The sequence below is a fragment of the Muntiacus reevesi genome, chromosome 16 (genome assembly GCF_963930625.1).
Source record: "Muntiacus reevesi chromosome 16, mMunRee1.1, whole genome shotgun sequence".
NCBI lineage: Eukaryota > Metazoa > Chordata > Mammalia > Artiodactyla > Cervidae > Muntiacus > Muntiacus reevesi.
Window position 1 is genome coordinate 11,926,248 of NC_089264.1, and position 25,789 is coordinate 11,952,036.

At 38.4% G+C, this 25,789-nt stretch overlaps 1 protein-coding gene and 1 non-coding gene across 9 annotated transcripts in view; both read left to right on the plus strand.

The window, feature by feature from the left end:
* CAMK2D (calcium/calmodulin dependent protein kinase II delta) overlaps positions 1-25,789 on the plus strand; it is a 300,110-nt gene that overhangs the window by 176,129 nt on the left and 98,192 nt on the right. The window lies entirely within an intron of this gene.
* On the plus strand, positions 16,600-16,709 carry LOC136148190 (U6 spliceosomal RNA). Its single transcript, XR_010659474.1, has one exon. It is a non-coding gene; the product is annotated as a U6 spliceosomal RNA (small nuclear RNA).

A 25,789-nucleotide genomic window follows, 5' to 3' on the forward strand; every position in this document is an offset into this window, starting at 1 on the left:
TATGAATAGAGTGAAATGATGAATAGATAAGGCATAGTGCCTTAGGACTTGCAGTATTTAGACTCTTGAAATTTATCCTTGGAGTTTGGAAAAACTTGTAAGTGATAGTTACTGATAGGCTAGAGGAGGAAAAACACATTTCTTATGCTCTCAGACTTAAAGCTTTGCTTCTGTAACTCTGTGCTTCAGCATTAACTCTTTCTCTTATTGGCCATCTCAATGTGGAGATTCTCTTTGGTTGTTGATATAATCTCTTTACCTAAAGAAGCAAAAAGGGGTTAAAAACAAAAGGCACACTTTTCATTTTCAGTGTTGCAGTGTAAAGAGAGTTTTAGGGACAGTTATGGTGTTGACTTGGTCTCTGCTGATGTGAAGCATTCATTGTTTATATGAAACAAAGTTACTGAATATGTGACTAAAACTGAATAAATGGTATATATGTAAGTAAAAGTTGCTTAAATGAGTATTGTTGAACTGCCCTTATCAGTGCATTCTATTATTGGAAAATCATTTGGGTTTTGAAAATGAATGTCTGACTTAATCAGAACTAACATGTATTAAGTAATATGAACCCCCTTTCCCAAAACTTGTTATTACACATTGTCTCCTTTATTCTGCACTGTAACTCTGTGAGGTATATAGTATTATTACTTCTTTATAGGGAAGGAAATTAGTATTAAGTCTCATTGCAAATAAAGCCTCTTTTTCCATTTAATTCCAACAGTTGTACCACAATTGAGTTGTGTTGTACATCCTGAACCAATTATTCTGACTAAGGTAATGACACAGTAGCCTTTGGAACTGAAAAGGAAGGGTGGTCAAGCCAGTTTACTGAAAGGAAAGAGGAGTACAGTTAACAGAAAAGAAATAATTGCAGCTAGGCAAAAAACGAGATCTATAGCAGGCAGATAAAGAGAAGAGGTGGACAGGAACCAAACAAAAGGGGAAATGCCTTTGAAGAAGACAGTAATCTGGGAGATGAGAGCAAGGCTTGCTCCATGCTAGTTGATATCCTCTTAAATGCAGTGACTTCCAGTTTAATCCTGGAGGCAATATTTAAAAGTTCTCTTTGCAGAACAGGAACTGAATATTTTTAAATTACTTTTGTGCTTTTAAGCATAAAGGTCTATATGTTAAATCATATTCGGAATTTTAAACCTTTCATATTTAGTTTGAAAGTGAAAGTCGCCCAATTGTGTCTGGCTCTTTGTGACCCCATGGACTATACAGTCCATGGGATTCTCCAGGCCAGAACACTGGAGTGGGTAGCCTTTCCCTTCTCCAGGGAATCTTCCCAACCCAGGGATCGAGTCCAGGTTTCCTGTATTGCAGGAAAATTCTTTATCAGCTGAGTCACAAAGGAAGCCCAAGAATACTGGAGTGGGTAGGCTATCCCTTCTCCAGCAGATCTTCCTGACCCAGGAACCAAACTGGGATCTCCTGCATGGCAGGCAGATTCTTTGCCAGCTAAGCTATCAGGGAAGTCCCCATATTTAGTTTACACAGTATTAGATAAACTCAGACAACTTTATGGATTTCTGCTTAATGAATTTTCCTCTCATCATATGACTTTCTGATTCAAAATAACATAAAAATTTATGACATCAGAGAATACCTGTGAATTATCTTGGGTCTGTTGTATGCTTTTTATTGTATAGTGTATCTATATGCATACATATGTGCATATGTGTGCATCTGTATGGGCTCCCCAAGTGGTTCAGTGGTAAAGAGTCTGCCTGCCAGTGCAGGAGACATGGGTTCGATCCCTACGTTGGAAGATCCCATGGAGTAGGAAGTGGCAACCCACTCCAGTATTCTTACTGGAATTATCCTACAGACAGAGGAGCCTGGCAGGCTATAATCCATGGGGTCACAAAGAGTCAGACCACTGAGTGACTGAGCACACATGTGCATCTGTATATATACATGTATATAGGTATATGCATGTATGTTTGTATGTGCATATATGCCCAAAAGGGTGGGGAGAGAGATTCAGTGAGACATAGGGGAAAAAAATCACTTTAGAGGTTCATCTTTAAGCCTGAAATTTCATACTGATTATACCAAAATATAGTATTTTTTGTTAATTTTAAAATGTATTCCTCAGTTTGAGTTTGAAATCCAACCATTTCTTGGTATTATTTTCATCTATAGATAATTCAGTCAACAAATAGGTCAGATTTTTAGCCTGTGTTGTTTCCTATCCTTGAGTGAAAAAGTTGTGGAGACTCTTAAGATGTTGAAAACATGATGTTTAACTAACATGATGCCACTGTAATAAGGTAGGAAGTCCCTAGTGATGTCTGACCTACAGTGATGTTGATGAGAAAGGCCTGCAGGCCAGTATGGAACAGCAGCAGACAGTGACAGTCTGTGGTTCCATCTTCCGTAGGGACCTGTGAGTAGTGACTAAGGCCATCACTGCGTTCAGTGGCTCATTAGGCAAAAATGGATAAGGACCTAAAGAACATATCTTTTTTTTTAAGATAAAAGATGGGCATCATGAATACCTTTTGCTTTTGTTGTGCAGCGTCTCTTCTGTCCCCGCCCCCCCCCCCTTTTTCGGTAAATACTACAAGTTAACTGTGCAACCAACCCTTCTGCATTATATAGTTGTCTCTCAGTATCTATAGGGGATTGATTCCAGAATTCTCTTTGAATACCAAAATCCACAGACAGATACTCAAGTCCCTTATATAAGATGGTGTAGTTTGTGCATGTAACCTACACATATTCTCCTGTACACTGTAAATCACCTCTAGATTACTTATAATGCCAAATAGAAAGTAAATACTGTGTAAATAATTGTAGATACACTGTAAACGCTAGGTAAATAGTTGCCAGGGCACAGCAAATTCAAGTTTTCTTTATGGAACTTTCTGGAATTTTTCTTTTTTCCTGAATATTTTTGAGCCTCTATTGGTTTGAATTTGCAGATGTGGAATCTGTGAGTATAGAGGGCTGACTCTTTCTAGCCTTGTGGCTCTGTTCTGGAAGGTGTCTTGCTCCCCTTTAGCACATGGCCTGAGTTAGAACTGTCCCGTGCTTCCCTTCTCCCTGCGGTCTGAAACCTGGGCCAAGTAACTAAAGGACTACACATGGTTTAGGAGTGGACTTGTGATAAGATGCCTAGGAGAGAAGCTGCAGTGCCAGTGGCCTGGAAAAGGGAAGATGCCCAGGTTCCTGACTCCTGACCCTTCTTCTTCAGGCCTCCCTCTGATTCTGTGAGCTGCTCCATATTCTGCCAGTGGGCCCCTTTCCTTCCTGCAGAAGCCAGTTTGTTTCTGTGGCCTTCAACCAGAAGAGCCTAGTGGAAACAGAAGGAAATGCAAAGGGAGTAAGATAGAATAGAAAGGAGATGCAAGGAAGAGAACAAGTAAATTGAGAAAAATGAAGAAAAATGATCCCTCAGCCTTTCTAGTCTTAAGGAGCTATCTTTCATCTTTTCTTCAGAAATAACACTTTTGCCTCCAGCCCTGTCCTTAGTCCACCAAGCAGACTGTGAATTAAGTACAGGTTAGGTACAGACCTCCAGAGTCTTGACACCAACTTGGCTTGACCCCCGGCTCTGCCAGTTACTTCCTATCTGACTTTGAACAATTTGCTTAACCTCTCGGAGCCTCAGTTTCGTTGGTTGTTACACAGAAATAGCAAGACCGCGTGACTTCTGAGACGTCTGTGAGAATCAAATGATTTGATTGATACAAAACTTCCAGAACAGAACAGAACTTGACAGGGTCTGCACTTGATAGGTATTACCTGTGATTGTCAGCCTGAGCTCTGTGAAGGGAAGAAGAGTTTCTGTTGCATCTACCTCATTGTGTCAGTCAGTAAATGTTTATTGAGCACCTAATGCATGATGTTATTGTGCTAGGTGGTATAGGGAATACAAAATGATAGCACAGTTTCTGCCATCAAATTGCACAGAATATGATTTTGGTAGTTGATGTAGTAATATATAACACATGATAGAAAGATTCCATAAGAAATGTATAAAAGTTGATGATGAAGTTTGGAGAAAATCTTTTTTTTTAAACTAGAGGATTAAAAAACTTTACCTATATGTGATTTTGAATTCTAGTCAGAGATCAGTCTGAGCCAGAGTGAGAATTTATGTGTATTTTATTTAGGTGACAATAAATAAATTTGTCCAAACAGGCCTTTTATCCCGTTCATCTGGGGTCAGGAGGAAGCCTGCCAGCAAAGACCCTGTCATCATCAGAGGTGTAGAAGGAGGCCCAGGAACCTCCCCTGGCCATATCCTACAATCCACACAACCCTGGTGCTTTGAATCCACTTGAACTCACTTTATTATGCCCTTCTTTGGCCCTGCTTTTGGCAGTCACCCAGAGTGCCCCTAGACTCCCAGGTTCCTCCTCATCTTCCACACTTTATTCCCCATGAGGTTTTACACAGCCATACCAAACTGTGATGCTGAGAGCATGAAATTCCAGAAGATGCATTCCCCTGAGCTATGAAAGACTGTGGCAACTCTTGACCCACTATAGATAAGAAACTCCTTTTACTGACATGGAGATACCTGGAAATACCTGAAATAACCCACGTATACTGCATTCCACTGGACCTTTTAATGCAGATACAAGAATCAGATTTCTCCATGGCCCAAATTAATGATTAGATTTCACTGACGAGACATTAGGTTTCTCAGGTCTATAAAGGCATGTGTTCAGTTCAATTGAGTCGCTCAGTTGTTTCAGACTCTCTGCGACCCCATGGACTGCAGCACTCCAGGCTTCCCTGTCTATCACCAAATCCCGGAGCTTGTTCAAACTCATGTCCGTTGAGTTGGTGATGCCATCCAACCATCTCATCCTCTGTCATCCCCTTCTCCTGCCTTCAGTCTTTCGCAGCATCAGGGTATTTTCCAGTGAGTTGCTTCTTCGCATCAGGTTGCCAAAGTATTGGAGTCTCAGCTTCAGCATCAGTCCTTCCAGTGAATATTCAGGACTGATTTCCTTCAGGATGGACTGTTGGATCTCCTTGCAGTCCAAGGGACTCTCAAGAGTCTTCTCCAACACCACAGTTCAAAAGCATCTATTCTTCAGTGCTCAGCTGTCTTTATAGTCCACTCTCACATTCATACATGACCTCTGGAAAAACCATAGCTTTGACTAGACAGACCTTTATTGGGAAAGTAATGTCTCTGCTTTTTAATGTGCTGTTTAGGTTCATCATAGCTTTTCTTCCAAGGAGCAAGTGTCTTTTAATTTCATGGCTGCAGTCACCATCTGTAGTGATTCTGAGCCCCCACAAATAAAGTCTGTCACTGTTTCCATTGTTTCCCCATCTATTTGCCATGAATTGATGGGACCCGATGCCATGATCTTAGTTTTCTGAATGTTAAATTTTAAGTCAACTTTTTCACTCTCCTCTTTCACTTTCATCAAGAGGCTCTTTAGTTCTTCTTTGCTTTCTGCCATAAGGGTGGTATCATCTGCATATCTTGAGGTTATTGATATTTCTCCTGGCAATCTTGATTCCAGCTCTTGCTTCATCCAGCCCGGATTTTGCATGATGTAGTCTGCATATAAGTTAAATACAGCCTTGACATACTCCTTTCCTGATTTGGAACCAGTCTGTTGTTCAGTGTCTAGTTCTAACTGTTGCTTCCTGACCTGCATCCAAATTTCTCAGGAAGCAGGTCAGGTAGTCTGGTATTCCAGTCTCTTGAAGAATTTTTCACAGTTTATTGTGATCCACACAGTCAAAGCCTTTGGCATAGTTATTAAAGCAGAAATAGATGTTTTTCTGGAATTCTCTTGCTTTTTCAATGATCCAGTGGATGTTGGCAATTTGATTTCTGGTTCCTGTGCCTTTTCTAAAACCAGCTTGAACATCTGGAAGTTCACATATTCCTGAAGCCTGGCTTGGAGAATTTTGAGCATTACTTTGCTAGCATATAAGATGAGTAAAATTGTGTGGTAGTTTGAACATTCTTTAGTATTGCCTTTCTTTGGGATTGGAATGAAAACTGACCTTTTCCAGTCCTGTGGCCACTGCCTATTTTTCCAAATTTGCTGGCATATTGAGTGCAGCACTTTCACAGCATCATCTTTCAGGATTTGAAATAGCTTAACTGGAATCCCATCATCTTCACTAGCTTGGTTTGTAGTGATGCTTCCCAAGGCCCACCTGGCTTCACATTCCAGGATATCTGGCTCTAGGTGAGGAATCACATCATCATGGTTATTCTGGGTCATGAAGATCTTTTTTGTGTATGTCTTCTGTGTATTCTTGCCACCTCATCTTAATATCTCCTGCTTCTGTTAGCCATAGCAGGCATGTGTAGCATACCACTCCAGAGTGACGGTGGCCCTGAGTCAGGCATTTTAGTCTGTCTGCACTCTACACTGAGCCACTGGGAGGCTTGTCCACAGTTGGAATAAAATGCGTGCTCAGGTGAGGTAGATCTGTGTGCTGGACTATGAATTCTGTAACACGTGGGAAAAAATTGAATGGGTAGCTGATTGTATGAACTATGTCTCTTGGACTATATTTTGATTGTACTGTTGTCTTTAGTTAAGTTTAGCTGTAGCAAAACAAGATTTCATTTTCTCTTAAATGATTCCATTTCAGGTCATAAATGCTTTAGTGGTAAGTATCAATTGAATTTTCCCACTGGCAGTAGTACTGGAGACATGTTAGTGCTGAGCAAAGTTATCCTGAGGAATCTTGCAGCCTTGCCTTTTAGAGGGGTTGAGTTTCGTATCATGTGATATTACTCATTTTTACCAATTGAGTCCAAGTAGCAACCCCTAACTGCTGCAGTGCACTTCTAAATAGCATTTAAATAGGACCTCTGACTTGACCCCTAGGAAACAGTGGTATTTGTTGTGAATTTCTTCCTAGCAGATTCTGTTATCACAGTGATATCAGCAGAGGTGAGAATTTTTGTAAGTTAACTTATGTATACCCATGATATATATTCAAAATGGGTTATATAAGGCTTCCATTCAAATTCTTAATCATCTTGTATTGCTTTGTATCCCACGCAGGCTGTGTGTTAAACAATGAAGACTGAAATCCACAGTCCCGGGAAATTCTTGTCTAAAACCCATGCTCGATCTGAACAAACTGGGTGGAGACTCAGAGAGATACTCAAGATGAAATTTAGCATGACAGCAATTTAAAATTAGAAGCCCTTGGTGAAAGATGAGACTTGTTCTAGGTCACTTGGTGAGCCCCACCTTTAAAGGCAGGATTTGACTCTGCTAAAGGGCTGAGCAGTCACTGGAGGACACGCTGTCTCTGCCCCAGGAGGGAATGCTTGTCTGCCTTTTTGGTGTGTGATGATGTTAAATAAAGCTATGACCTTTGATTATCTCCCAAGCTTTTCTACCTCTCCACTGGCAGAGTGCCATGGGATAGTGTATATTTGTCAGCAAGCTGTGGTCTAAATTCAGACATTGTCTAAACTTGTAACAATAAGTACTATGTATACCACAGAGAAACTTTACCTGAGAGGCTTTCAGTCAATCCCTAGAGCATGGGACACATTGTGTTTCATGAAGTCTTAAGGTAGTTTCTTCAGTATTTATGTAAATAACAGCCTGAAGTAGGCTATGAGTAGAAATAGCCTTTGTTTTGTTTTACTTATGATCCAGTCACTTGATTCCCATTATCAATATATACAATTTTTATGTCATTCCTTAAAGACTAAAGTGTTTGGATGAAACCCTAAGTAGTAGCTGCTTATTGGCTTGTTTCTTAAAGGGAAGAAAGATTCTTTATTTTGAGAATTTTTAGATAAAAGTGAATGATGGAAACTTTCTCTGTCCAAATCACATGGCATGGTTACAGGACTGTATGCCTTTATCAAAAATTATAAGAACTGTACACTAAAAAGGATGAATTTTGCCATATGCAAATTATAACTTGATAAATGCAGGTCAAAGAGATAGCTATACTAAATGGAAGCATGCGTCCTACATTTAAATGCTTTATGTGTTTATATGGTTTATATACAAATTTCCTTCCTACTCTCATCCTATTCTTGGAGAACAAATCCTCCGTATACCTCAGCATGAGCCGCTATGCATGCCACATGATTCTGTCCTTCTGGACACAGTTTACTGAATTAGGTGTGGTCACCTGATTGGAGCTAGGTCAACCTGAATTTGGAGCCAAGACAGAGTCTGAAAACTGTAAGTTCATAGGTTTGGGGCCAGAATCAGTATTTGTGCTTTAAAAGTCACTGGGCAAGTGAGTGTGCTGAAGAACGGGGGTGAGTTCTTGTTTGTATATAGTGAAGTAAAGTGAGAGTGTTGGTTGCTCAGTCATGTCTGATTCTCTGTGATCCCATGGACTGTAGCCCACCAGGCTTCTCTGTCCATGGGATTCTCCAGGCAAGAATACTGGAGTGAGTAGCTAGCTATTCCCTTCTCCAGGGGATCTTCCCAAGCCCTGGGATCGAACCCATATCTAATGCATTTGCAAGCAGATTCTTTACAGTCTGAGCCACCGGGGAAGTTCCAAGGTTTTTATATAACGAACAGGAAAATTACCCAGTTACATATGATACTCTCCATCCAAAAGTATAGACAAACACAAATTTTTTATAAAATACCACTTATAGTTCTGAAATAAATGTCTCTGGTCGTAGGAAAGAAGAATTTTACAGAGTCTGGGCTGTTTCTATCAACTCAGTTTTCATTTGGAAATTTCAAACTTTTTTTAAGTCAGGTACCTTTTCTTCTTTTCTGGAAAGTTATTTAGATATAAAAATGTAAAAGAGTCACAGTGATTGATTTTAGCCTTTTTAAATAAAATTCTCTTTGTGAGAAAACCATTTTACTTCTACTTTCACACTGGGTTTTTGCTGACTGATACATTTTTTGAAAACAAGATTTTAAAAAACTTTTCTCTGGAGATTGAAGTGTAGCTTTAAGAGTTAATTATAACCAACTTGAGTTAAGTGCCTAATATGTGCTAGCCATTCCACTCAGTGCCTTGAATACAGATTGCATTTCATTCTCCTAACAGTTTGATGAAGCAGTTGCTGTTATCACTATTTTACAGATAATGAGCCTTAGTGAAGTTAAGTAAGTTACTTATAGCTTTACAGTAGTAAGTTTTAACACCTGAATTTTAGCCCGAACAGATCTTCTTCTGACCTCTTAACCACAACAAAAAGTATGTTAATGTATTAGAGCTAAGGAAGAAATTATCAGGTCATTTAAAAATTTTAATTATTTTTCTGAATCTCTTGTTTAACTAGAGAGAAGGTTATATCCATGTTTAAGAAGATGTAGTCAGTCTCAAAACTAGTGATTATTATAAAACCAGTGCTAAATTTATTATTTTATCTTTTATGGTATGCTGGTATTTTACAGAAATTAATGAACATGCCCTGAAAGACCATTTCTATATATGTTCAACTGTGTGTATAAATTTTATCTTTAGATAATATTTATCAACTACGATATTATCAGTTCAGTTCAGTTGCTCAGTCGTGTCCGACTCTTTGCGACCCCGTGAATCACAGCACACCAGGCCTCCCTGTCCATCACCAACTCCCAGAGTTTACTCAAACTCATGTCCATGGAGTCGGTGATGCCATCCAGCCATCTCATCCTCTGTCGTCCCCTTCTCTGCCCTCAATCTTTTCCAACATCAGGGTCTTTTCCAATGAATCAGCTCTTCACATGAGGTGGCCAAAGTATTGGAGTTTCAGCTTCAGCATCAGTCCTTCCAATGAACATCCAGGACTGATCTCCTTTAGGATGAACTGGTTGGATCTCCATAGAATATCCCAAATGTTAAAGAACAAAAAAAAGAGCATTGGATTATTCATTAGGGTATCAAAGATGTCATCCTCTACTGCTTTTTAAATTGGCTACGTGTGTCAAATTTGAATGCAAAAAAGTTTAGTAAAAGGTCATGGTATTTGGCCTTGAAATAAAACAAAATGATCAGGAGATTACTCCCTTGTTTTGGAAAATAAAATAGTTCTTTCATTGTGGATCCTGGAAGCTAGGAGAGGAGTTGATGGTTATTTAAGCAGCTCATTATCAAATATGGCCTTAAATGTGTGTAAGGATAAGAAACTTGGATGAAAAAAAGCTCTTCTGTGCTGTCAGTTGGAAGTCTTGGGATGAGAAACCTATAGTTTGGGAAGTTGACTTTTTAAAATATTTTATTGAAATATTTCATTAAGTAAAATATTTTTCAGTAAATATTTTAATGAAAAATGCTGTTTTTTTAAATTTCCATTTGAAAATGTCAGACTGTTTCTAAAATGCTGACTTGATACAGGGGAAGTAAAAAGGAGAGCTTGATGTTGCTTTGAAAACAGGTGTGCTGACAGAGAAAAGGGCCCCCGAAAACTGGAAATGATGCAGCAGTTCTAGGGCCCATTGTGTACTGCTGTGTAGATGTTCCTGCCCACAGAGAAGATCCTCTTCAGCACTCTTTCTCTAGAAACATTCAATAGAATAATATATTTTTAAACTGACCTATATGAGCAGTTGGCACACGAAACTCAGACCTTTGTTCTAATTTATACAGTGTACTTTTTGTCCTTTGCTTTCATAGTTAAACCTAAGGGGAGTTCCCTACTTATGAGAGAATGGGAGGTTTGTTTTTACTTTTTTGAATTTATTTATTTATTTGATGGCTCCGGGGCTTAGTTGCGACATGCAGGATCTTCTGTCCTCATTGTGACAGGTGGGGCTCTCTAGCTGTGGCCTGTGGGATCTAGTTCCCTGACCAGGAATTGAATCTGGGTCCCCGGCATTGGGAGCATGGAGTCTTAGCCCCTGGGCCCCCAGGGAAGTTCCAGGGCATTTTTATTTTCTAAGATTTTTTGTTTTTTAATAAATTAGTTTTCATTCTTCAAATGAGCTCAGCTTTACTGTAGGATGATTGCAGTGCTAACTCAATCATTTACTTCGTATTTTTCTGCATTGTTTTAATTTTCTGCACTGAGCATATCTAGCTCTTCTGAAAATCAGTTCAGTTCAAGTGCTCAGTTGTGTCCGACTCTTTGCAACCCCATGGACTGCAGCAGGCCAGGCTTCCCTGTCCATCACCAGCTCCCGGAGCTTACTCAAACTCATGTCAACTGAGTGAGTTCTGAAAATAATGGAGCAATTATTATTTTCTTTTTAAAATAAAGACACAGTGAAGATAGGTTGAAAACAAATGCATCAATATGTTAAAGTGTTACCACAATTAAACTTTGGGAAGCTGTGAATGTAGCTTTTTATTCTATTTTGTATTTTTTTGAAAAGTCAAAAGTTAAAATGTTAAAAGGACTTAGTAGCTGATGTCTAGATATTTTCTTAATTTAGTTAAAAGATACTTACTAGAGACCTGCAAGGCTTCTCAAAAATAAAAGTCACATAGTTTATGTTCCATATTCCCATGTATTAGGAAGTCAGTAAGCAAGAAAAATATTTAATGTGACTAAAATTTTTGTCAAAAAGCATATGCATTAAAATGCATGCACTCTTTTCCTATAAAGAATCTTAGATTTTCCATCAGAACATACTGACTTTTATATATTTTAACAGTTTTTATAATGTAATATCCAAATCCTCTGATAATTAGAAGCTAGAAATTGGAGGGGAGACGTACAGACCAAAGAGTAATAGGTGATAGAGTGATTGTGGTAACAAGAAGAAAAAGAACTGACTGCCTAACTGAGCAAGGAAATAAGCAAATTATAAATGAGGAAAAAATAAAAAACAGAGAAACAAGAGCCTGAACACCATCATGGTTTGAGAGGACTTAGCACAGGAGTAAATTTTTCTGCTCACCTCTGTAGTTCTTAAGCACCGCATACTGTAGAGAACACAGAATTCCATAATCCTAATTATGCTCCTGAGTCATTAAAAGATCATGTGTTATATATTTACAATAGATATTTCCCTTCTGGCTCAGTGGTAAAGAATCCACCTGCCAATGCAGGTGACCTGGGTTCGATCCCTAGGTTGGAAAGATCCCCTGGAGAAGGAAATGACTACCCACTCCAGTATTATTGCCTGGAAAATCCCATGGACAGAGGAGCCTGGAGCACTTCAGTCCATGGGGTCACAAAGAGTCAGATACGACTTAGCAGCTGAACAATAACAGCAATATTTAAATTAAGAATTCAGACATATTTAAATTATATTTTGATATACCCAGAAAAACCATTTTGGAACTTAAAGGAGTAATTTTTTGATTATTTGGAAAAATAACTTGAATATCCCCACTCCTAATGATGCTGAATAAATGAGGCATTTCTCTAATTATTGTTTTACATTTTGTTGCATGAAAACAATGCGATTAGCATACAGGCACATAGCATTAGTCTTGTCTATTCTCTAAGTAGTGGATGGTAATCTTCAAATAAATAATACCCTTCTTTTTAAGTTCCTTAAGACAGCAAATGCATAGAATATACCCCCTTACTTCAGAGTTTAATAACCTACATTCTCCAGAAGGGAAAAATGAGTACATTTATTACCTGAATTTTGTGAGGCTATAAATATTACTGTAGAAAACCTAATTGGCTGTTAAAACTTGAAAAAGTGAGTGCACAGATGCTCCATTTATTTTTTCTCTTCAAATCCTTCCACCTATGTATCATGCCATATGCTGTTGACAAAAGAAGACATACCCTGGTAGAACTGGGCTTGTAAAAACCATTGTGAAGTTCTCAAGTCTAATCATGGTGGATGACAGCATCTTTCTGCTGCTTACTGGGTTACTGTTTCCATTTACAATGCTCTCTCGCCATTTTTGAACACATAGTTAACAGAATTTGAGAGCTGCCAAGTAGTCTCAGGGATTTTCCATTGACATCAACGGAGAGAAAGATTGTTCTCAATGAGATTTCTCTAGTGACAACACATTTGTTAAAACCTTTCTAAGATCTAAGCACTTAATGGTTGGTGCTCAGTCATATCTGACTCTTTTGCAACCCCCTGGACTGTGGCCCACCAGGCTTCTCTGTCCGTGGAATTTTCCAGGCAAGAATACTGGCGTAGGATGCTATTTCCTTCTCCAGGGGATCTTCCCAACCCAGAGATCAAACCCACATCTCTTGTGTCTCCTGCTTGGCAGATGGACTCTTTACCACTGTGCCACCTGATTGCATTCTATTTAAAGTGAGAAAGAAGTGTCTCAACTTATAAACCAAGACTCAGTCTTGGAAATAAACTTTAATAATGTATGCAGTGAGAAATCAGGACATTTGAGTTCTAATGGAGATTTCTTAGTGATTAGAAATATTACCCCACTGTTCCTTACTAGAATGCTGCTGCTGCTAAATCACTTCAGTCATGTCCGACTCTGTGTGACCCCATAGACGGCAGCCATCAGGCTCCACCATCCCTGGGATTCTCCAGGCAAGAACACTGGAGTGGGTTGCCATTTCCTTCTCCAATGCATGAAAGTGAAAAGTGAAAGTGAAGTCGCTCAGTCATGTCCGACTCTTCGCAACCCCATGGACTGCAGCCTACCAGGCTTCTCCATCCATGGGATTTTCCAGGCAAGAGTACTGGAGTGGGGTGCCATTGCCTTCTCTGTCCTTACTAGAATAGATGCTCTCAATAGCCCTTTCTGGACTCTAACACTTGATAATTTAGTCACAGGCTATTCATGGACTCTAACATGGTCATGCTGCTTTTTAAAACAGTAACTATAACAGAAATGTGGAGAATGTATTTGTAGAAGGTAGGGACGAATTTAGAGATAAAAGGCTGTCTGCTAGTCTGTGTGAGACATGGTGAAGCTCCAGCTTTGGGATGGAGTAGAGAGGAGAGGATCAAGTCCAGAGGTGTTTTGGAACTAGAAGTGAGCAGAACATAGTAAACCAGTGAATGCTGTGGTAAGAAAGAAAATGGAATTTGGCTTGACTGCAGTGGGGGCTATGTAAATAGTAGGTCCATTATGAGGGTGTAGATTGAAATGAATTTATGTACAGTATGAAATGTCCTTGGGACACTGGCTGGAGCTAGTTAAAAGATGAGAGAGTAATAAGGGGAGAGAAACTGAGAGTAGACAGATTTGGTTGGAAGACTGATTATAGGCTAATTAGGAGTCAGTGAAGATGGGAATGTTGAAGACCAGGAAAAAAGAGGTGAGAATCGGAGGAAACTGAAGAGTAAGATTCAAAAGGAAAAAGCGGGAATAAACTAATACATTTGAACCCTCTAATTTTGAAAGGAGGGAGACTTCTTTGCCTGAGGTAGGAGGGAAGAGTGAGTTTGGGTTTACATCAGTTCAGAGGTGGGAGTTAGAAAATGAATATAGTTCTACAAAGCCTCTCAATTATCTGGAAGCTTCTGGTTGCTTAAGCGCACAGTGTCTAAAGGTTATACTTGGAATCACTGTCCATTATGTGGCTAGCCAAAGTCTTCACTGTTGCCCTCTCACCAGCAGGTTCTTCAGAGTCCTAGTGTGTTTTATTGTAATATCCAAGATATGCCAAGAGGGGAAGAGTTCAGTTGAGGAAACGGGTGGTTAGCTCCTTCAAACCCTCATATACCGTGTTTTTCCGAAAAGAAGAGAGTTGAAGTCAGTACTAAAATGCTCAGGCAAATCAAGAAACCTAATTATAGCTTCTGAACAAATTAGTATTCCAAAGATCACCTCAGACTATCCGGTTCCTTTTATAAAATCAATTTAATTAGTGTGTGTGCATTTTAACAAAACATTTATCTCAACCTACCAGATTGAAATTGCTACCAGTAAATATTTTACACATTCTTTTCTTGGTCTGAGTTACAGCCACTTTTGCTATGCTTTTTGAATCTTTTAAATGGTTTCAGAACGCTTTCATTGTAAAAGTAAGAGTTGAAGTTCAACCAGTCCTTGTCAACTAATGATGTATTTTCAGGCACTTTTTCCTTTACCTGCCAACATTCAGATTAAAATAGTTCATATGTAAATGTATCTGGTTTAGTAAGCCATCCTGTGGAGAGGAAGAAAGCACCATCTCTTAAAGGATACTAGAGCCAAAGATTTTTTTTTTTTTTTAATAATGGATATTGAGACTGTTACTTTTATTTTTTTATTTAAGGACTGTTTGGTGGTCCTGGTTTTCACCTGTTTTGAAGTAAAATCATTTTCTTGCAATTGGGGACAACATGTCTCTCCACCTAAGGAAGCTTAATGTGGTCTCTTGAAGTTTTTTGAGTATATATTTTTAGTTAATTGAATTTATTGCATCTAGATGGGTTTTCCCACTTCTTGAGTGCAGCCTGTGTTCTGTTAATAACATTTCTGAAACTAGCATCTTCATAGAAAAAGTGTAATATGGATAGCTAGACTGATAGACATACATAAGTATGTATGTCTAAATGTATATCACAAGACACCTTTACATAGATTTTATGAAAAGAAATCAGAAACCTATCCATAAATAACAATTGAAATATTAAAGTGATTTTTTTTTTTTTACTTGTCACTTCTGCTTTTGTGACTACCATTGGGAAAAGTAATCATTTGGTTTAAATTCATGTAGTTTCAGGACTTTTTAAATTAACTTTAATGTTTAAATTATGAACATTTACAGATTGAGTTTTCTAATTCCCTATCAACTTAGATGATGAATTGTTAGCAATTTTGAATTCTGTACTTAAAAGAATAAATTTAATAAAGGAAAGGATTTTAGTGCCAATCATAAACTTCTAATGAATGTACTTTTCCTATTATTAAGAGTCTTTTTAAAGTTGGCACTCTTTATGTTAATATTCAGAGGCTAGATCTCAGAACGATTAATTTTCTTTGTTCATATATACAAAAGGGCAAACTATATCTTTATTTTTATTTCTATAAGGATTTTAATCTGAAATCTTTCCAGTTGTCTGATGCACTTTCTCCAAGGAACTTTGAAGCAACCTGACCTACAAGTTTCTTAGGTCTGAAATATGCCTTTCTTTGAAGATCTTAGGGGACTAATACAGGTTGCAGAGAATAAAGACCTGTTGTATGTGCATAGATGCTTTCCCAGTCAGAAGGTGGGATGCAGAAGAGAGAGTGTTGAAGTGTCAACCTAACCCTCAAAGGCAAAACACTCATAGTTCATTCTGAGCAGTCACCTTTACGTGTCCATTTATCAAAACTAAATTCCCTCCTGAAACATGAGCCAAACTGTGTAAGACTCTTGTTTATTAGCAGAACTCTGATAGTTACTTCTTGATTTCTCTTTTTCAGACACTGAAATTTTATTTTTGGCATTGGCTCAAGTTTTCAAGATAAATGTCTGTTATAATGTCTCTGCCTAATGTTCATTTTACAGTTCACGATTGTTTCATTTTTATTTTCTATATTTTTTTCTAGTGTCAAATATAATTTACAGTTGATATAAAATAAGTTTTAGATATAATATGGCCCAGATTAAGAACCCATGCCTAGGAATATGGTGAAAACTAAGTAAATTCATTGTAGGATGCAATAAGCATTAGTTATGAGCATGCTACATAAATTAAGATCCATTTATTGGTCCCAGGTCAGCTCTGTCACTTTTCTGCAACTTATCTGCACCGAACTTAATGTTTTTTAGCTCTAAAATAGATCAAATATTATTTTCTTCATAAGATGCTTGAACAAAGTAAGTAAGAAAATGTTCACAAAAAGTACCCAGCAGTGCTCGCTTCAGCAGCACATATACTAAAATTGGAATGATACAGAGAAGATTGGCATGGCCCCTGCGCAAGGATGACACACAAAAAAGTACCCAGCAAAGCCAAGTGTTTAATAAACTTTATCTATGTCTTTAAATGTTGGCTGTTATGGCAAAATACCCTCAGAGCATAAAGTCACATTTGATAGTTGGCCACCAGCTCAGTTTCTCAGCTGTGGGAGCAGAAATATGTATGTTTCCCATTAAGGACACAGCAAGTGGGCCAAGAGAAGCAAGTCTAGGCTGGTCTTTCAAAAGACCATGTCTCAGGTATTTGGTTGTTTTGAGCCATTCAAGCTGCTTGTCTCTCGGCAGCTGATAGGTCTAACAAAAACAAAAGAACATAGTGAGAAAGTGGCATCTAGATACACATGTAGTTTTGGATACAAAAAAAATTGTAGCAATGATGGGACCAAGGAAAGATGAAATTCTTGTGCTATGAAGTAATGTATTTGTAATTACCAAGCTTGGATACCCATTTATAAGTTTCTGTATTGATGGATCTCTGGGGATGCAGAAATTTGCATTTTATACTTCTTTTATTGTGATATTCTGACCAGAAAGAAAGTGTGAAAGTTTGAAACCTTGAGATTATAATAAGTTTGCTTATTATAAATATATAGCCTATTTGTATGTCCTTGGATGTACCATCTTCTTTCTGTGTCATAGTGTCTCTGGCTAAATAAGGCAAGTGGAATAAATTATAGACCAGGTAAAGTTCTAAAAATGTATGGTTCTTTGTATTTTTATTTAGAACAAGATATAATATTCTTTTTAAATCTTTCCTTCGCAGAAATTTATTTTTATTTAGAACAAGATATGATATTCTTTTTAAATCTTTCCTTCGCACAAATTTATTCTATTTGGTTTATAAATTTTTTTATTGTAAATCTCTATTCATGCATCTAGAATAGAAGCAAGAGGTAGTGATGGTTGACACAGAAAAAGTCCATGCTTTTCTAACATTGTAATAATAATAAAAATAGATAACATTGTTGAGCTCTTAATATATGCAAAGTAGTTTGCTGTGTATATTAATAAGCTTTATCATATGTAAACCGAAAATAACTACTGGCCTACAAATGATAGACAGAGAGGTTGAGAACAGTAAATGGTAGCGCAAAAATTCAACCAAGTCTAACTTGCACCCTGTGGATGACAAACATTTCTGAATGCTACTCAGGGTATCTAAATCTTATTATTGGATTATTTATAGGTGGTATTCATCTTTATATTTTCTGTTCATTTCTTCCTTATACTTTCTCCTAGTTGAAGCATTGCTTATTATAAAACATTCCATGCATATTTTACCACCATGAAAAACCACTTTACTGTAAAAAAAAAAAAAATGAGACATCTATCCACAATATATGGATATATATTCTATTTCTAAAGCTTGTACTTTAAGTAAGTATCAATCTGCTGTTAATTACCTCTACTTCTGAATTTATAAACTTGATACCCATACAATGATGCCTAGTTCTGTGGTTGCTGTGTAGTAACCAAAGTGGAGCCAAAGATCAAATTTCCAACATTTGTTGGCTCATCGAAAAAGCGAGAGTTCCAAAAAAACATCTACTTCGGCTTTATGACTACGCCAAAGCCTTTGAATGTGTGGATCACAATAAACTGTGAAAAATTCTTAAAGAGATGGGACTACCAGACCACCTGACCTGCCTCCTGAGAAATCTGTATGCAGGTCAGGAAGCAACAGTTAGAACCGGATACAGAATAACAGACTGGTTCCAAATCAGGAAAGGAATATATCAGGGCTGTATATTATCACCCTGCCTGTTTAACTTATATGGAGAGAACATCATGCAAAATGCCAGCCTAGATGAAGCACAGCTGGAATCAAGATTGCCAGGAGAAATACAGTAACCTCAGATATGCAGATGACACCATCCTTCTGGTAGAAAGTGAAGAAGAACTCAAGAGCCTCCTGATGAAAGTGAAAGAGGAAACTGAAAAAGTTGGCTTAAAATTCAACATTCAGAAAGCTAAGGTCATGGCATTGAGTCCCATCACTTCATGGCAAATAGATGGGGAAACAATGGAAACAGAGACTTTATTTCTTTGGGCTCCAAAATCACTGCAGATTGTGACTGCATCCATGAAATTAAAAGATGCTTGCTCCTTGGAAGAAAAGCTAATGACAAACCTAGACAGCATATTAAAAAGCAGAGACATTACTTTGCCAACAAAGGTTCGTCTAGTCAAAGCTGTGGTTTTTCCAGTAGTTGTGTATGGATGTGAGAGTTGGACTATAAAGACAGCTGAGCACAGAAGAATTGATGCTTTTGAACTGTGGTGTTGGAAAAGACTCTTGAGAGTCCCTTGGACTGCAAGGAGATCCAACCAGTCCATCCTAAAGGAAATCAGTCCTGAATATTCATGGGAAGGACTGATGCTGAAGCTGAAACGCCAATACTTTGGGCACCTGATGTGAAGACCTGACTCATTGGAAAAGACTCTGATGCTGGGAAAGATTGAAGGTGGGAGAAGAAGATGATGACAGAGGATGATATGGTTGGATGGCATCACTGACTCGATGGATATGAGTTTGAGCAAACTGCGGGAGTTGGTGATGGACTTGGAAGCCTGGTGTGCTGCAGTCCATGGGATTGCAAAGAGTCAGACAACTGAGTGACTGAACTGAACAAATGTGGACATACTATATTGAAATGATAATCATTATAACTATTGTTCATTGGGTACCTACTCTGTACCTAATGCTGTTTGTTTTCTTCAACTACTTTAACTCCTTAATGCTTAACATCAGTAGTACTAGGGACTGGTTTTTTTGGTCATTTTATAGGTAAAGACACTAAAGCTCAGAGAGGTTAAGTAACTTTCCTAAATCACAGGAATAGCTAAGTAGCAGACCTGCAATTGTAACACAAGATGGCTAGCTTCTAAGCTTGTCGTTTTAACCAATTTCAATTCCATCCAGTATTTGCTGTAATGTTCATTCTTTGGCTCTGATTTGGTTTTTTTTTTTCCTCATTGACCAATCTTAATGCCAATGAATCTGATTGTTCATTAATTAATTCAGTCAAGAGATTTCATACTTGCTGCATGCATATGTTCCTCCTAGCCCTGAAAATATAGTGATGGAAGAAATAGAACTTACGTTGTAGTGGTTGAGGAAAGAGGAAACAGATAATAAGTAAATAAGCAAATAAAGCCAGTAAGATAATTTTAGATCATTTTTCAGTGCTAGGTGGTATATGGTAAGTGACTGGGGGCTGATGGCTGACTTGAAGGGGATGACCAGGGAAGGGCCACTGTGTGGTTTTAGGAACAGAAGTCCAAAGACTGAGATGATCTGGAAGTAGAGATTCTACCCACAGTAAGCAACAGGCACAGTTCTAAGAATGACCTCAGTGAGGAGTCAAAGGAAGATCAGTGTGGCTTAAAATATCACAAGGACTGGGGACAGGGTTGTAAAGTAATGCATAAGATAGGTATGCTGCCAAAGCTGAAAAGGCCTTGAGGGCCAAAGAAGGGAATTGTTCTTTGTGACCCCATGGACTGCAGCACGCCAGGCTTTCCTGTCCTTCACTATCTCCCTGAGTTTGCTCGAAATCATGTTCATTGAGGCGATGATGCCATCCGGCCATCTCGTCTTCTGTCATGTCATCCCCTTCTCCTCTTGCCCTCAATCTCTCTGAGCATCAGGGTCTTTTCCAATGAGTTGGCTCTTCGCATCGGGTGGCCAAAGTATTGGTGCTTCAGCTCAAACATCAGTCCTTCCAATGAATATTCAAGGTTGATTTCCTTAAGGATTCACTGGTTTGCTCTCTTTGCTGTCCAAGGGACTCTCAGGAGTCTTCTCCAACACCACAGTTCAAATTAGACCTCCTGCTGTACTGTGTGCTGTGAGAAACCACTGGACAGCTTCGAGCGGGGACATTCAGGATCTGTTCCCTCGCAGCAGTGCGGTGAAGCGGCCATAGGAGGCCCGAGTGGGAGCAGGGGAGATGGATGCTGCAGGAGCTCAACAACAACAACAACAAAAGATGGTGATTTGAGTAAGGGCAGGTGAGAAAGAGAGGAAAACTTCAGTGTCATCTTGAGAAGGTGAATTGGACTTTTGGAATGAACTGTACATATATATACCTATATATATAGTAAATGTATAAAGAATGTTGAACATTCAGAGCTTAGAAAAGGACAGGGATTTAAAAGAACGGGATTCCTGCCCCCTTTACTGGGCCAGAACTACAGAGCAAATTCCTCACTCATGACATGGCATCTTCAGCTCATTTTCTCTAGGGAGAACCTTGCCTTCCATCCATCCTTCCCTTTTCTGACCGAGTCTCTGTCTTAGTCGGAACTGAAGATAATATTGAAAGGAAAATGTGACAACCTCACAGGATAAGTGGAAGAGATTAAAGCATTTTACAGTGAGGAAAGTGTATAGAAACTCTGGTATTTCAGAATATCAGATAACAACCACAACACAATCTTCCAGACGTACATCCAGTAACCGTTACTAGCCTGTGTTAAATTTTTCTGTTCTGCAGGAAGTCAAGCTCTTGAGTTCAGGAAAGCTCCTTCTCTACTCTGTTCAGCATTCCCAGAAGTGATTCAGATTAAGTGAATCTGTTCTCCAGGTGGCAGAGACCATGCCAGTGGCATTTGTCTCATGTGCACACATTATTTGTTCATCTATTATGTCACTTCTGTGGAAAGGTATACTGCCCAATACTTAGCAACCAAAAAACAAACCAAAAAAATTGCATGAACCCTTCTAAATTTGAGCAAATTTATCAGACCACTACCCTATCTAATCACCAACCCCATACCCTGTTGATTCTCTTTTTCAAACCAGCACGCTGTGGCGCTGGCTGAAAGCATTTTTAATTATAGGCTTATCTACATTTAGTGACCTAGTGGTAAGATACTTGTGGTCTGATTGGGGAGTGACCACATCCTGTGGTTTAATGTTGTGTGTTTTTTTTTGAAGATTCTAAACTTAACTGCTTTCATTTGATGTTTCCACTGACTTATTTATAGTAATAGCTAAGCATTTATGCTTCAAAAATTTGAATTGATATATTTTTACATATCACATGGGTGTTTGGTTATATTGTACTTGATGATGTCCTACTATGTTATATATTTTCTAGTTTATTAAGGTTAGGGATCATCATATCCATCCACTAGTATATGTCTCATACATAGACACTTGGTAAATACTTGTTTTAAAAAAATAAATGTGCAAGTGACTGGAAGGACAGAAGTTTTACATCCCCTCTTTAAAGGAAAATTTTAATAACAGAAATTCTCCATACTTCCATTTCTCTATTTTAAATGATTTCATATTTGCATCTACTCTTTCCCAGTAATATGTATTAAGCTACTTCTTTTTCGGGTAATGTTTTTTAGCTACTAGTATGTCTCAGGCATTGTCTTAGACTCTGGTGTTACTCTGTGTTTTTTGATATCTCATAGGAGATAACCAAAAAAATGAATAAGACATGGTCCTTGCCATTCCTGATCTTGAAATACAGTTAGGGATTTAGGTGTAGAGCAGATGGTCTCAGTGTCATGTGTAATTTAAATCAAACAAGCACAGTGTGTTGTTAGTGGGTTTTAGGGAAGCCTTCCTGGAAAAGCCTTGGGCTTTTTCTTGAAGAGTGTAAACTGAAGGAAAACAGAATCTAGGCCATCTAGGCATTATCAGCAGGGAATCATTAAAAACACATGGCGATATAATGCATGTAGCTGAAGCCTAATGCAATTTGTGTGAAATAAAAAGAACTCTGCAAGAGAGCCACCCATGAGGTCTGTGTATGCAATGGGAAGGTCTTGAAACTATATGCGACAGATGTTTGTGAACTGTGCTGTTGGAGAAGACTCTTGAGAGTCCCTTGGACTGCAAGGAGATCCAACCAGTTCATCCTAAAGGAGATCAGTCCTGAATATTCATTGGAAGGACTGATGCTGAAGCTGAAACTCCAATACTTTGACCACCTCATGCGAAGAGCTGACTCATTGGAAAAGACCCTGATGCTGGGAAAGGTTGAAGGTGGGAGGAGAAGAGGACGACAGAGGATCAGATAGTTGGAGGACATCACTGACACGATGGATATGAGTTTGAGTAGGCACCAGGAGGTGGTGATGGACAGGGAGTCCTGGCTTGCTGCAGTCCATGGGGTCACAAAGAGTCAAACACGACTGAGTGACTGAACTGAACTGAATGAGTCTTAGCATTAGGGAAGAAGGTCAGTGATGCCTTGACATTGCTCTTGAGGCCCATATGTGCAAAACACCACTAGTAAGAAGACATACAGAATGGGTAGCCATGGAAGAGATTGTAGCAAGGAAGTCACAGGATCATATTTGCTTTTTTAGGCAGATTGTGCTGGTTGCAATGTGGGACAAGGTAAAATGGAAGAGGGTGACCAGTCACAAAACTGATTTATTTCTCTAGTTCAGAGATTATGTGACCATGGCAGCAGGAGGAAGAATGAAAAAAATATTACAGTGAATCAAGAAATATTTAGAAGGCAGAATTAACAGAGCTTATTAACAGAGAAAAAGGATAAGGTTAGTCAAGCATAATTAGCCAGGTTGTTGACTTGGTTAGGTTCATTGTACTATTAAAGGAGATTTGGGATATGGGAGGAGAAGCAGGTCTTGTTATAAAGACAATAAAGTTAATTGAATTTAAGGTGCTTTGGGGACATCCAAGCTCCATATTCACTGTCATGCATAGCCAGTTTGAATCATAGGAAGTATCATTTTCACAAAAGATCATCTATTCCATGTCAAAATTTAAAGAGGTGACTGCTAGGAAAACAAGAGTGTTTATGAATGAGACAGGAAATTCCTAGAAGCAGACTCTCATGGAAACAAGAAAATATGGAACTATTGGTCGAGAGTGTTAAAAGCAGTGCAGACCCAGTGTAAGGTGAAGAGTGACATAAATGAGACGTGAGAATGCTGAGTGCTCTGGTGATGTCCCCTCAGTGTGGCATGGATGATGAGATCATGGAGATCAGGAAGGGGCTTGGAGGGATCAGGACGCGGGGATTCGTTTTCAATTCTTACTTTATGTTGGAGCAGAGTTGGTTAAAAATGTTGTGTGAGTTCTGGGTATACAGCAAAGTGATGCTCTTCTACATCTACACATATTTATTCTTTTTCAAATGCTTTTCCCATTTAAGTTATTACAGAATATTGAACAGAGTCCCCTGTGCTAAAAGAGTAGGCCCTTGTTGGTTATCTGTTTTAAATATAGCAGTGTGTATGTGTCGATCCAAACTCCCTAATTATCCCTCCCCACCACCATTTCCTCCTGGTAACTGTAAATTCATTCTCTAAATCTGTGAGTCTGTTTCTGTTTTGTAAATAAGTTCATTTGTATCATTTTTTTTTAAAGATTCCCCATATAAGCAATACCATGGTGTTTGTCTTTCTGATTTACTTCACTTAGTATTCAGCATGGTCATCTCCAGGTCCAGCCACGTTACTGCAAATGGCATTATTTCATTCTTTTTCAGTGGCTGAGTTAATACTGTGCTGTATATATGCACCACATCTTCTTTATCATTCATCTACTGATGGACGCTTAGGATGCTCCCACATCGGGGCTGTTGTAAAACAGTGCTGCAGTGAACGTTGAGGTGCATGCATCCTTTCCAACCATGTTTTTCTCTGGATATATAGTCAGGAGTGGGATTCCTGGATCACATGGTAACTCTGTTTTTAGGTTTTTAAGGAACCTGCATAATGTTCTCCATAGAATCTGTACCAATTTACATTCCCACCAACAGTGTAGGAGGGTTCCGTTTTCTCCACACCCTCTCTAGCATTTATTGTTTGTATACTAGATGATGGTGATTATGACTGGTGTGAGGTGATACCTCATAGTTTTGATTTTCATTTCTCTGATATAATTAGAGATGTTGAGCATCTTTTCACGTGCCTCTTGGCCATCTGTAGGCCTTCTTTGGAGAAATATCTCTTTAGGTCTTCTGCCCATTTTTTGATTGGATTGATTATTTTTTGATAGTGAATCACATGACCTCTTTGTAAAGTTTGGAGACTAATTCCATGTCAGTCACATTGTTCACAAATATTTTCTCCCATTCTGTGAGTTGTCTTTTTGTTTTGTTTATGGTTTCCTTTGCTGTGCAAAAGCTTTTGAGTTTAATTAGGTCCCATTTGTTTACTTTTTAGTTTCATTAATACAGGAAATGGATCAAAAAAGATTTCTGTCAGTGTTCTGCCTATATTTTCCTCTGAGAGTTTGATAATATCTGGTCTTATACTTAGGACTTTAATCTATTTTGAGTTTATTTTTGTGTGTAGTGTTTAATAAAGAGTGTATGGTATTTAAAGAGAGTTCTAATTGTTTTTTTTTTTTTTTTTTTTGCATGTAGCTTTCCAGTTTCCCCAGCACAATTTGTGAGGAAACTGTATTTTCTCCATGGCATATTCTTGCCTCCTTTGTCATAGATTAGGTGACCATAGGTGCTTGGGTTTACCTCTGAGCTTTCTGTCCTGTTCCATGGATCTGTGTTTCTGGTTTTGTGCCAGAACCATACTGTGTTGATGACTGTAGTCTTGTAGTATAGTCTGAAGTCAGGGAGGCTGATCTGATTCCTCCTCCTGTGTTTTTCTTTCTCATGATTGCTTTATCTGTTTGGGATCACTGTGTTTCCAAACAAATTGTAAAGTTTTTTGTTCTAATTCTGTGAAAAATGCCATTGGTAATTTGATAGGGATTGAATTGAATCTGTAGATCACTGTGGGTAGTAATAGTCATTTTTACAATATTGATTCTTCCAATCCAAAAACATGGTATATCTTTCTATCTGTTTATGTCATCTTGATTTCTTTCATCAGTGTCTTATAGTTTTCTGAGGACAGGTCTTTTGACTCCTTAGATAGGTTAATTCCTAGGTATTTTATTCTTTTTGTCTCAGTGGTAAATTGGATGTTTTTTTCCATTTATTTTTATTAGTTGGAGGCTAATTACTTTACAGTATTGTAGTGGTTTTTGCCATACATTGACATGAATCAGCCATGGATTTACATGTATTCCCCATCCCGATCCCCCCTCACACCTCCCTTTCCACCCGATCCCTATGGGTCTTCCCAGCGCACCAGCCCTGAGCACTTGTCTCTTGCATCCAA